The sequence below is a fragment of the Hemitrygon akajei genome, chromosome 8 (assembly GCF_048418815.1).
Source record: "Hemitrygon akajei chromosome 8, sHemAka1.3, whole genome shotgun sequence".
Taxonomy (NCBI): domain Eukaryota; kingdom Metazoa; phylum Chordata; class Chondrichthyes; order Myliobatiformes; family Dasyatidae; genus Hemitrygon; species Hemitrygon akajei.
This window is the reverse complement of record NC_133131.1, coordinates 107,452,217-107,465,693: the sequence shown is the minus strand read 5'-3', so window position 1 is coordinate 107,465,693 and position 13,477 is coordinate 107,452,217. Positions and strand designations below refer to the sequence as shown.

At 40.3% G+C, this 13,477-nt stretch overlaps 1 protein-coding gene across 1 annotated transcript in view; it reads left to right on the top strand.

The window, feature by feature from the left end:
* The window catches only part of LOC140732143 (insulin-like growth factor-binding protein 4), a 113,676-nt gene that overhangs the window by 56,779 nt on the left and 43,420 nt on the right, over positions 1 to 13,477 (top strand). The window lies entirely within an intron of this gene.

The window sequence follows — 13,477 nt, the reverse complement described above, 5'->3', positions numbered from 1 at the left end:
TGTTATTTCATCAAAATACTTAATTTGGTTACTGAAACAAGCTATAAATCCACTGGTTTTCCCTAACTTATCCAAACCTTATTGAATACCTGCTCACAAACAAGAGAAAATCTGCAGATGCTGGAAATCCAAGCAACACACACACAATGCTGGAGGAACTGAGCAGATCAGGCAGCATCTATGGAAAAGAGTACAGTCAACCTTTTGGGCCGAGACCCTTCATCAAGAACTAATAAAGGGCCTCAGCCCAAAAAGTTGACTGTGCTCTTTTCCATAGATGCTGCCTGATCTGCTGAGTTCAAGCGACATTGTGGAGACGAAGAGACTTTTTTTCCAGGTTCTAACATCTGCAGTGTCTTGTGTTCTCAAGGTCAGTGTTGATTTTAGCGAGAGCCTGGGAAACCATTTTCAGCAGCATCTGCACTTTAGGTTCAAGTATGAATTTTCTCTTCCCCCTCCCGTTTGATGTTTCAAATATGAGCAGTAAGGGAACTATTGCAGGAATACAAATGTCAAGAATTTGCTGACACCTTAAAATAGAATCTAGAAAATATTTAGTCTAATCAGTGTATTGGATGGAAATAATTCAGAAAATGTGCAGCTCGGGTGGCTGATGGTTGGGTTGAATTATTCTTCGATTTTGGCAATCCATTTGCAAATATTTCATCACCATACATGGAGACATCATCAGTGTGCTTTTTATTCGTGATGTATCGTCGGAATGCTTGGCCTTTGTATACTTATCAATCAGCTGATTGGTCATCATTACAGAAATTCAACTGTGACATAGGGAGGGACCTCGTCGCTGATGGGTTGTGTAGGAAACTCTGTGCGTTGTGCTCTGGAATTTTGCCCACATTGGCTTATAAATAGGATCGAGGTCTACATGACTGTTTACAGAATTGTTTGCGGAAATCCACGCTTCTAGGAATTCTCTTGCATGCCGCATGTTTGCTTGCGCCATGACTTTGGATTTTTTTTTCTCTCTGTATGCAAACAACAGTCAATATTATGTATTTGGTTGCAGATTTTCACATTACCTTCTGTTAGCTGCCGATTCTAAAATGTTGACAGTGTCTTTGGTTTGTCATTAGTTTCTGTAATACATTGCACAGCCTCAAGATAATTTCTGATAAAAATATATATTTGCATTAATGGCATCATAACCTTTGCTTGATCTGTTTATCATTTTATAAACTACATGAACCTGTTTCAAGTTTCCTCTGTTCTAATGAAAACAGTCACAATATTACAAGCAGAATGATAGAACAAACTATGCACATTGGAGAAAGCTTATAAATCTGTCAGGGCGTAAGTTACAAATCCAGCACGGTATTAAAAAATTCATATATCTAGACTGTCATTGTTTACCTAATCCGTAGAATTGGAAGCTGAGGATTGGCTGAACTTCCCAAGAACTTCCTCTATTTCCATTCCTCTTACCATTGCTTTCAAGAATTAGTCCCATAAATAATACAGCTCTTAGGCATTCAAGGCTGCAACTTCGAAGAGGAAGACAGCTTTGCAGATGTCTTTGTCCCTTTGATTTGGTCCTAAACTGAGACCTTCACTGAAAATATTCTGATTTTCAAAATGCTCCTGTCTCTTTCAGAGTCCTCACCATATTTTCTCTGCCATGCTGTCAGAATGTGCTTAGATGCAATAATGGACTTACTCTTGACTCTGTCCTGAAGAGAAAGATGACCCACTCCCAATTTTCCTTTGCAGTTTCATAAGATGAGTGACATGAATTCTCAAATAAACCAGTCTATGACAAAAATGAATATCATATTGTCATATGGTAAGAATTAATTGATCATTTGATCAGCTGCAGCAGAAACCCAGGACAAGTTGATGAATTCAGAATCTGAATCCGAATCAAGTTTAATGTCATTGACATATATTATTTTGCAGCAGCAGTATATTGCTATACAGAATAAAGAACTATAAATCTATCAACTACATTAAGGAATATACATATATATGCCAAAATACTATGTTGTGCAAAAAAGAGAACAAAAAAAGAAGAGGTAGTATACATGGACTCATTGTCCATTCAGAAATCTGATGGTGGTGGGTGAAGATGCTGTTCGTAAAACATGCCCCTGTACCTCCTCCTTGATGGTAAAAGTGAGAAGAGGGCATGTCCTGGGTGAGAGTGTCCTTAATGAAGGACTAAAGTTACTGTGTGCAATAATGTTGAAGCAACTTAGAAGTATTTATTTGTTTTCTACCATATAATGAGTTCCTTATACAGGTACAGACAGGAAGGAAACTACCATTGAACCATTGGGTAGCGGGAACATAAGAAGTACATCAAAGTACATCAAAGAAGATGAAAATGTGAGGGTGTTCAGAAATAGATAACTGGGGCCAGAGATAGAAGGTAGACAGAAGGAAGCCTTTCAGTACTCGATTGGTTTCAATGATCATGTGGATAGTCAGAGGCTTTATCCCAGGGCTCAAATGACTAACACAAGAGGACATAGTTTTAAGGTGCTTGGAAGTAGGTACAGAGGGGATGTCAGGGCTGAGATTTTTACGCAGAGGGTGGTGAGTGTGGGGAATGGGCTGCCTGCGATAGTGGTGGAGGTGGATACAATAGGGTCTTTTAAGAGATTCCTGGATAGGTACATGGAGCTTAGAAAAATAGAGGGCTGTGGGTAACCCTAGGTAATTTCTAAAGTAAGTACCTGTTCGGCACAGCATTGTGGGCCGAAGGGCCTGTATTGTGCTGTGGGTTTTTCTATGTTTCTTTGTTTCTAGATTCCCCTCCTCATTCTTTTAAACTCCAGCGAGTACAGGTATTCTCCTCATACTTTAACCCTTTTATTTCCAGAATCATTCTTGTGAATCTTTTCAGAACCTTCTCCGATGCAGCAAGTCCTTTCAATCAGCAGCTCAAAGCTGCTCACAATACTCCAAGTGCTGTTTGACCAATACGTTATAAAGCCTCAACATTACATCCTTGCTCTTGCATTCTAATCCTCTAAATATGAATGCAACATTGCATTTGTCTTCCTAATCACTGACTCAACCTGAAAGTTATCCTTTAGGGAATCCTGCACAAGCACACCTAAGCCCATTGGCACCTCTGATTTCTGAATTGGCTTCCCATTTAGAAAATAGTCTACTCCATGGATGAACAACAACAGAACAATGATTTCATGGGTCATGCCAGAAAAAGAAGAGTGTGAATGTCAGCATCACACAGCTTCCACCAAACATGTGTAACAATCCAGAAAGATCTTTCTAACAATCCAGAGAGAATTACTGGTTAGTAGAATAACTTGAAGGAAGTGGTTGCCATATTTACCTCCCTTAGATTTCAGAAGCCAGAAATCAAATCATCATCTCTAATGAGCAGACTTCTGCTCATAGTCTTCAGATCTTCAGAAGTGGAATGGTCGGAACAGTTCTGGCCATGTTTCAACATTCTCAGAGAAGATTTTTGAAGCCCTTGCAAGGAATTCAGTTATACAAACAATATACAGCAAATAGTAATAAAAAAAACAAATGTATTCAATGTGCCTGATGCAGCCATGGAAGGGGGTGAAAGATTTAACATGTTGAGTCAATGACCTTTCACCTTTTAACTACTTCTAATGAAAGGTCATTGAAGCTACATTTGCCCTCTCCATAAATCTTGTCTGATCTATTCAATCTTCACAGAAAGCTCTCATTATTGTGGTATTCATATATTTTCATGAATTAAATGATACCTGTAATTCAGTTCAGTTCAGTTTCAGTTTTGTAGTTCAGTTTTCAAACAGAATATTAGCAACCAAGTCCTATAACTGATGATAGACCAAGAGAAGTCTCCAGGGATCTTCTCTCTTCCCTCAGGAAAGCAGTATCAAAGAGTTTCCAATTCCCATTCGGATATGTCCATACATGGCCTCCTCTACTGCCATGATGAGGCCAAACTCTGGTTGGGGGAGTAAAACCTCATATACTGTCTGGGTAGTCTCCGGTCTGTTGGCATGAACATTGAATTCTCCAACTTCCGGTAATTCCCTTCCCCTCCCTTCCCCCATCCCAGTTTCACTCTGCCTACTCCTCCAGCTGGCTATCACCTCCCTCATGGTTCTGCCTCCTTCTACTACCCATTGTGCTTTTCCCTTACTGGTTTTTCACCTGGCACCCTCCCCCCCTCCTTCTTTATAGGGCCACTGCCCCCTCCCTCTTCAGTCCTAACGAAGGGTCTCGGCCCGAAACACTGACTTCGTTTCTACGGATGCTGCCCGAACTCCTGAGTTCTCCAGCGTGTTGTGCATGTTGCTTTGACCCCAGCATCTGCAGAGCATTTTGTGTTTAGTATCAAAGAGTTGCCTGTTCAATTCATCCCTAAATATCTATAGGTAGAAGAAAATTAGATAACTGGTGTTGTGGAGATCCTGGTCCCTGAAAAGCTGTCTGTTATAACCCATGACTCTGAGAGAAACAAATATATTCTAAAAAGCAAGGGTGCATCTACAGTAGCTGTTCATATCGAGGGTCACAAACACTTGGACTTAGAAGACGTGTTAGACTAAGAATGAAGTAAAAAGTAAAATGTCACAGGAGAGATATGGTTGTTTGGATTCTTTTGGGCAGTAAATCAGATATATTTCTTTGTTACAATATTACAGAATCTAACTGAGATCTTTGGAGTCAAACATAATTATAGTATTCATACAAAATGCTGGAGAAACTCACCAGGTCATGCATCATCCATAGAAATGAATAAACAGTCGATGTTTCAGACTGAGGCCCTTCGTGAGGACTGGAAGGGAATAAGGTGGGGGGAGGGGAAGGGGAACAAGCTCAAGGTTAATAGGTGAAGCCAGGCGGGTGGGTAAGGCAAAGGGCTGGAGAACAAGAAATCTGATAGGAGAGGAGGGTGGGCCATGGGAGAAAGGGAAGAAGGAGGTGCACCAGGGGGAGGTGATAGGCAGATGAGGAGAAGAGTTAAGATGCCAGAGTGGGGAATAAAAGAAGAGGGAAGGAGAGGGGAAAAATTACTGGAAGGAGAAATCAATGTTTATGCCATCAGGTTGGACGCTACCTAGATGGCCTATGAAGTGTTGCTCCCCTATCCTGAGAGTGGCCTCATCTTGGCAAAAGAGGAGGCCATGGACTGACATGTCAGAACAGGAATGGGGATAGGAATTAAAATGGTTGGCCATCAGGAAATTCTGCTTTTTGCAGTTGGAGTGGAGGTGCTCGACAAAGCTGCCGCCCTATTTACATTGGGTCTCACTAAACTTCAAGGTTCAAAGTAAAATTTATTATCAGAGTACATATATGTCACCACATACAGCCCCGAGATTATTTTACCACAGGCATACTTCGCAAATCTATAGAACAGTAACTGTAAACTGTAAACAAACTTTGTAAATGCAGATACAAATAAATAGCAATAAATAAGAGCATGAAATAACAATATAACAAAGTCCTTAAATGAGTGTAGCTATCCCCTTTTGTTCAGGAGCCTGATGGTTAAGGGGTAGAACTCTTCTTGAACCTGGTGGTGTGAGTCCTGGATGACAGTGGCAAGAAAAGAGCATGGCCCGGGTGGTGAGGATGATGCTGCTTTACTACAGCAACTTTTCATGCAGATGTGCTCAGTAGTGCTTTTTGAGTTAGTGATTTAGATGCATATCATATTATTACTGAGTTAAGTATTGTATGTAAGGAGTTTTTGCTACAACAAGTGTATGGGACATTGGAAAAAATGTTGAATTTCCCCATGGGGATGAATAAAGTATCTATCTATCTATCTATCTATCTAGTTGGGAGGGTTTTACCTGAGATGTACTGGGCCGATTCCACTTCCTTTTGTAGGAGTTTCCACTCAAAGGCTTCGGTGTTCCCATACCAGGCTGTAACGCAGTCGGTCAGCACACTTTCCACCACACATCTATAGACGTTTGCCAAGGTTTTTGATGACGCACCGAACCTCCACAGACTCCTGAAGAAGTAGATTCACTGTCATGATCTCTTTGTAATAATATTTATATGGTGGGTCCTGCACAGGTCCCCTGAGATGGTGACTCCCAGAAATTTAAAGTTACTGACCCTCTCCACCTCTGATCTTCTGATGATTCGTGGCTCACGGACCTCTGGTTTCCCTCTCCTGAAGTCTAAAATTAGTTCCTTGTCTCATTGATTTTGAGTGAGAAGTTATTGTTGTGACACCCTCAATCAAGTTTTCAATCTCCCTCCTGCATTCTGATTCATCACCACCTTTGATACAGCCCATATCAGTGGTGCCATCAACAAACTTGCATATGATGTTGGAGCTGTACTTAGCCACACAGTCATAGGTGTTAAGCAAGTGCAGTAGGAGGCTAAGTACACATCGCTGTGATGCTCTTATGCTGATGGAGATTGTAGAGGAGATGTTTTTGCCAATCCAAACTGACTGGGGTCAATAAGTGAGCAAATCCAGGATCCACTTGCACAAGGGGTATTGAGGCCCAGGTCCTAGACTTCTCTGATTAGTTTAGAGGGGACGATGATGTTAGGTGGCGAGCTGTAATTGATAAAGAGCATCTTTGCTGTCCAGGTTTTCCAGGGTTGTGTGAAGAGCCAACAAGATGGAATCTGCTGTTGATCTGTGCTTCAGTAGGTGAATTGGAGCAGATCCAAGTCACCATTCAGACAGGAGCTGATACGTTTCAACAGCAGCCGCTCAAAACCCTTCATCACTGCGGATGTAAGTGCTACTGGGTGACAGTCATTTAGATAGGTTTCCACGTCTTCTTGAGTGCCGGTTCAATTGAAGCCTGCTTGAAGCAGGTGGGTACCACACACTGCCGGAGTGAGAGGTTGAATATATCCTTGAATACACCAGCCAGTTGGTCGGCACTGGTCTTTAGTACTCAGCCAGGTACTTTGTCCAGGCTGGATGCTTTTCTTGAATTCACTCTCTTGAAGGCAGCCTGCACGTCATCTTCAGATACTGAGACCAAAAGATCATCAGGAGACATGGGGGTCCACGGTGGTTCCTCCCTTTTCTGGTGGTCAAAGCAAGCATAGAAGATATTGAGCTCATCTGGAAGAGAAGCTCTGCCCTCCCCTATGTCACAGGATTTAACTTTGTAGGAGGTTATGGGATTCAAACCCTGCCACAGCTGTCAGGCATCCCTCGTTCATTCCAGTCTAGTCTAGAATCTCCACTTCACCTGAGAGATAGCTTTCAGGGGATTATACCTGTACATCTTGTAGCATTCTTGACTTCAGCAGATTCTGGATTTTATTGTTCATCCAGGGCTTCTGACTGAGAAAACCCTGAATGATTTTGTGGATACACACGCATTCACAGCTGTTTTAATAAACTCTGTAATGACCTAGGTGTAGTCATTTAGGTTCTCAGATGAGTTCTTGAACACAGCTCAATCTACTGACTCAAGGCAAACCTGCAACTGTTCCTCAGCCTCCCACGACCACCTCTTAGTTGCTTAGAGGAGGCCACATCGGGAGCACCAGATACAATAGGTTCACAGGTGAAGTGTTACCTCACTTAAATGCTGCACCTGTCCATTCACTTCCTCGCTTACCAGGATTTAAGCAATCAAACCATATTTCCTGTCATCTCCCTTCCTTTCTGGTCCTGATTGAGCCCAAAATATCAACTGTTTATTAATTCCCATTAATGCTGCCTAAACTGCTGAGTTCCTCCAACACATTGTGTGTGTTGCTCTGGATTTCCAGCACCTGCAGAGTCTCTTGTGATTATAGTATTCATGGTCTTTCTGCTGGATGTATAAAATTGTACAGTATTAGTACTGTCTAAAGTCTTGAATCATTGAATTTTCTAAATTGGTGACAAATGAAGTGTTAAGCACAAAAATGATTTGGAACATCCGGTTTATTACAAATGTTGTCTAATCTGATCACACAAGACAAGCTTCTTTCTGATGCGTTTGCCTCACAGTTTACATTTAAATTGAATATCTTGCTGAGGGATCCTATGGAGTAATTTCAGTGGCTACAGTGAAACAGATCAAGACATAGGAAATTGTAGTTTTAATGGTAACTTTAAGTGGTGTGGTACTTGACAATAAATTAATAAGAGCCAGTTTTTAAAATGTAAATCTTCAGTACTGGCTAAAAGACAAAACCACTGAGAATTCTAAGAAAGGTACTAGATTAAGCAATACGATTCTTGAAGCCTTGGAACCTTTGAAAATAAGATGAATTATTCAATAGATCATGAAGGCTATAGACACACCTGCCACCAAGCTCTTGAAACAGACACACTGATTTGAGCTCTGTTGTGGGAAGGGTTTACGAGGCAAATTCAGAAAAAAGATTAAACATTGGCAAAGTGCTACATCCTACTGACTCCTGCGATCCTCTGTTCTGTGGCCTGCGCTCCACTTTGGCCAGCTCCTCCTCGATTTGTGGAAGTGTCTATGGTTCCCACATTAGTTTCATTAGCCACCTCAGAACCCATAAAACCAGAGAGCAAGCAATTCATTCTCCATTAGAAGGAGAAAAAGAATCCATTCTATACTGTAAGTATATATGTGATGTTGAATTTTGAAGTATTAAAGTATAGCATGTGTAAACCAAAATTGTCTAGATGTCCTCTTATCACTACTGCATCAATAATTTTGAAATATCTCCACGATTTTTAGAGATATTTTTACTTTATTAAATTCAGGGAATTTGTAAAGTACTGTTTGCTTCTAATATTTCCACTATATGAGCAAGCTGGTTCAGCAAAGCACAGCAAATAAACAGGGTAGTTATTCATTTTTAAATTCTAAATCATGGACTGTTATCAAGCCAAGTAATAAATATAGAGAGCAACACACACAAAATGCTGGAGATACTCAGCAGGTCAGCCAACATCTCTTGAGAGGAACAAACATCATTGATCAGAGCTGAGGCCTTTCATTGGGAATGATATAGAGAGAAGTGGGAGGGTGGAGTTAGAGAAATTGATGTTCACACCGTTAGGTAAGAGGCTAACCAGGCAGAGTGCAAAATAGTGCCCCTCCTACCTGAGAGTGGCCTTATCGTGGCAGTAGAGAAGGCCATGAACTAACATGTTGGAATGGGAGTGGAAAGTGGAATTAAAATGGGTGGCCACCAGGAAATCCCACCTGTTGTGGCAGACAGAGTATAGGTGTTTGCCAGAGCTGTCCTTCAATCTACATCGTGTCTCACCGATGTAGAGGACGCCACACTAGAAGCACCAGAAATATGTCTTTAATATTATAACTTTCAGCACATAAATGGAGTTGTGTAATGCTGATTGGGTCATACAATAAAAATAAATAAATAAGAACTGACCTGTGCCTATTTCCATGCAGTATGCACTTTAAAAGAGAGATTTCTTTAAGCAGTTTGTTGCTACAATATTTTGATTGTCTAGTGTCTTCTGAATTTCTCAGTCACCTCGTTACCCAGTAAAAGGAATAGCCAGGACTGAGCTTCAAAATAATAGCCCGTTTAGAGACTCAGAGGCTTACATGTAAGTCATGTAAGCAAAACCTTGAACATGTCCTAATACTTTCTGAGGTTTAAGTTATATAACTTTCTTTGAGGTGTTAATAGGTAGACCTTTATGGAAACATTTATGGATCCTTGATCATTGTGAGTAATGTAAGATTTGAGGTGAGAAAGAAGTAATTTCAGCTGACACTAGCATCCATCAAAAATACAAGTAAATAAACTCATCAAGTCATTACTACAGCAGACAAGATCATTCCGCTCATCAAGTCTGGGCCATTTAGTCTGCTAAGTCCATGCTGAACTGGTACTTAGCATCAAAATAGTGGAGCTCCCACCATAGTAACACCAGTGGATACTAGCACTGATACAGGAGAAATTAATCTTATCACAGAATTTGAAAGAATGTTTCTAAAGATTTTGTTTAATCTCACCATTGTTATATATAGATCAATCTTTACTCTGGTTGCTTCTGAAATCAAATAAACCACTTGAAGAGCATTAGCAGAGATATTCAGGTAGCACCTCTTTTCACATATGTTGATTGACCTGTCGCGTGTTTCCAGTATTTTATACAATTGTTCCAGATTCTTTGCATATTTCAGTGTTTTTAATTTATGGTTTGATTACTCTCCAGCTCTCCAGTTCTTTCTCATGTTTACAACGTTGTTTGAAATATACTTGATCATTCCAAAATCTGGACTATTATTTGCACATGAAGTATGGCAACAATGCACTTAAAGGAATGTAAACTACACAGAGGATGGTGGTGGAACATGCAACAGGAGCTAGGGCAGTGAGTGGCCAAGGAAATAATTGTGTTGTCTTTAAGGGAACTGGAGCAAAATTGAATAGGAGTGATGATCACAATGGCTAAGGGCTCTTAACAGGAATGTAGTAAAAGGAAGATGCCAAATTGAGCTGAGACAGAAGAATGGAGGATGCAAGCAGAAAAATAGATTTACAGGAGATTTTGAAAATAGCATGATAAGAAACTGTCTGCTGGATTAGTGAAGATAGATTCAGTAAGAATCTAAATTTAATGGAAGGCTATGCATAGAGTAATGATACTTATATTAAGAGGAATTTATATTGAGGAAAACAAATTGAGAACTGGAAAAATTAAATCAAAAATAGGTGTCACAACATTAGTCATCTATTTTATCCCTATTTAGCCTTGAGATACAATGGTACTCTTTTGTACCACTTATAGTGTATGTCCACAGATTCAGATCCAATAACAATGAAGGAAGAGTGAAAGGTTTCAAAGCCAAGATGGTGTCAGACTCAGAAGAAATTGTACAGTCACTGGTGGTTCCATGTACCAGCTAGCATTGCCTTCTATGTGATGGAGACCGCTGGTTCAGAAAGTTTTGAGAGGTTCTGCAGACAAAGTATAGGTACATCAGGAGAGAAATTTAAATGGCTGATCTTGAAAAAGAATATGACATGATATTTGAAGCTCAACACAAACCCACAGTTATGCCTCATGTGATACATTGTTTCAATCAACAGGAAGTATGCATCAGTTTTGTTAGTTATAAAGTCACATTTCTAAATCTTCATCAGGATACCTGCCAATTTAGTTTTAACCTTGTTGACTTTGATGATATCAAAACTGTCCTCAGTATCCCCTGGGCCAAGGACAAAAGAAGCTGCTTGTATTCCTGTGTTAATGTGACCTAAGGGCAAGATCAAATGTCAGCAACAGTTCTCATTACTGGAGATCCATGAAATGATATATGTGGAATACCCATGTGGTTGATGAGAGATGTGAAACTTCTAGTCAAGAGGAAGAAAAAAAGCATACTTATGGTTTAGGAAGCAAGGATCATACAGGGACCTGGAGAGTAATAAAGGACCCAGGAAAGAGCTTAAGAAGGAACTTAGGGGGGCTAGAAGGGTACATGAGAAGGCCATGACAAATAGGATTCAGGTAAACCCCAAGGCATTCTACGGAAACAAAGAGGATGACTAAACTGAGGGCAGGACCAATCAGGGATTTTTAAAAAAGGAAACATATTTGCAATTGGAGAAGGTAGGGAGGTCCTTAATGAATAATTTGTTTCAATATTTATCAGTGAGAGGAACATTGATGAATGTGAAGGCAGCATAAAACAGACTGAAATACTGGAAGATAACAATGTTAAAAAAAGAGGATATACTGGTACTTCTGTAAAACTTTAGGATAGAGAAGTCCACAGGGCTGGATGGGATATAGCCCATTGAGCCTTTGGTGATGATCTTTGTGTTCTCACTTACCACAGAAGATTGGAGCATGGCAAATGTTATTCTTTTGTTCATGAAAGAAAATAGGGATAATCCTGGGAATTATAGACCTGTGAGTCTGTTATCAGTGGTGGCAAACTATTGGAGGGCATTCTTAGAGTCGGGATTTACAAGCATTTGGAGAAGCAGAAGCTGATTAGGGAAAATAAGTATTTTCTTGTGGAGTGCAAATTATGCCTATGAGTCCCAGTGAATTCTCTGAAGAAGCGACAAAACAAATTGATGAAGGCAGAGCAGTGGGTGTGGTATACATGTTATACTAAGGCAATTGACAAAATGCTCCATTGCAGGCTCGTTCAGAAAATCAGGAGGAATATTATCCAGGGGAACTTGTCTGTGCAGCTTCAGAATGAGCTTGTCCACAGAGACAAAGAGTGGGATGCATTCTGCCTGGGGTCCGGTGACCAGTGGTGTCAAAGTTGCAGAGCAAGTTGCTAGGGTGGCTAAGGAGGCAAATGTATGTTGGTCTTCATTAGTCAAGGGAACTTTGTGCATGTTGTTATAGAAAGGGAGGATTCTGTTGTTATGCGGGGTCAATTTAACAAGAATGGTGACAGCCAACTGTTAATAACAATAGGAATGAAGAACAGGGATAAACGTACCTTCTTGATTCTTACTTTTGAGAAATGAAAATCCTTCTAATGTCCTTATACTTATTGAAGTACAACCCTTGTTAACAGCATTGCTTGTGATATTTGAGCATGCATTATTGAATAGTGTGGAGCCAAGCAGAATACTTATCTAACTAAAGATAATATTTGTGCTATTAGATGCTGAGAGATTTTAAAGGGTTTTTTTTCAAGGCAAATAAAAAATTCTATTTCTTTTTGCTCAGCACTATTTGAATTTTCAATCTGGGCAATTTGAACAAATCTTAAAGTCTCAGCATTCTTCAACATTTTACACAGCTCATTAAAGAGAATTTTTCTTCTGCTACTTTTATTCTGATGAAAAATGTTATCTTTCCTACCTATGGTGTGTACCAAAGGGTTCCCAACCTCTTTTATACCATGGAACCTTATCATTAACCAAGGGGTCCATGGTCCCCAGACTGGGAACCCCCGTATGTACCTTAACAAAACTTTGGTAAACTAAAGTTGATCTCCAATATGCCCACATGATAGATTAATGATATTTGTAAGAATGAGACATCAAGTTCATAGGATTTCACAATTCAGTTTATTGGATCTGAACTTAATTTTTATAAAATGATTGTTGTCTGCGCAATTGCCAACTTTTTTCACTGATTAGAGCATTTGCAATGGTGTGTAAGCTTTTGCCCTGCACCAACCTACAGGGATAATGAGGTCAGTATTAGTCAATCAACACCTCTGAACTATTTATTGTCTGGTCATTTATCCAGTTACTGTCATTTGCCAGTTTTGTGATCTTAATTCTGTTACAATCTCCATTTACACCATATAAAAGTAACGCAAATGAACATTGTATCGGTTGTTATGACCCCAGCCCCCTCCTTTGTGAGAATCGCAAGAGAGAGAGAAGCCTTAAGGTTTGGAATGTGGTCTGGCCTCTCAGCCAGACAAAAGCCACAGACATGGCCATTGTCTTTGGAGACACCTTTGTGGAATAAGGGACTGGACTACCTGCAAACCCTCAGGGCAACGTGGGCTGGGTGATGGGGAAAGATTGCCTCACCCCACCCTGATTGACATCTACAACCCTGCCAGTCCAGATAAAAAGTGGGCTGCCGAGACGGCCCCTCAGACGCACCAAGGAGACA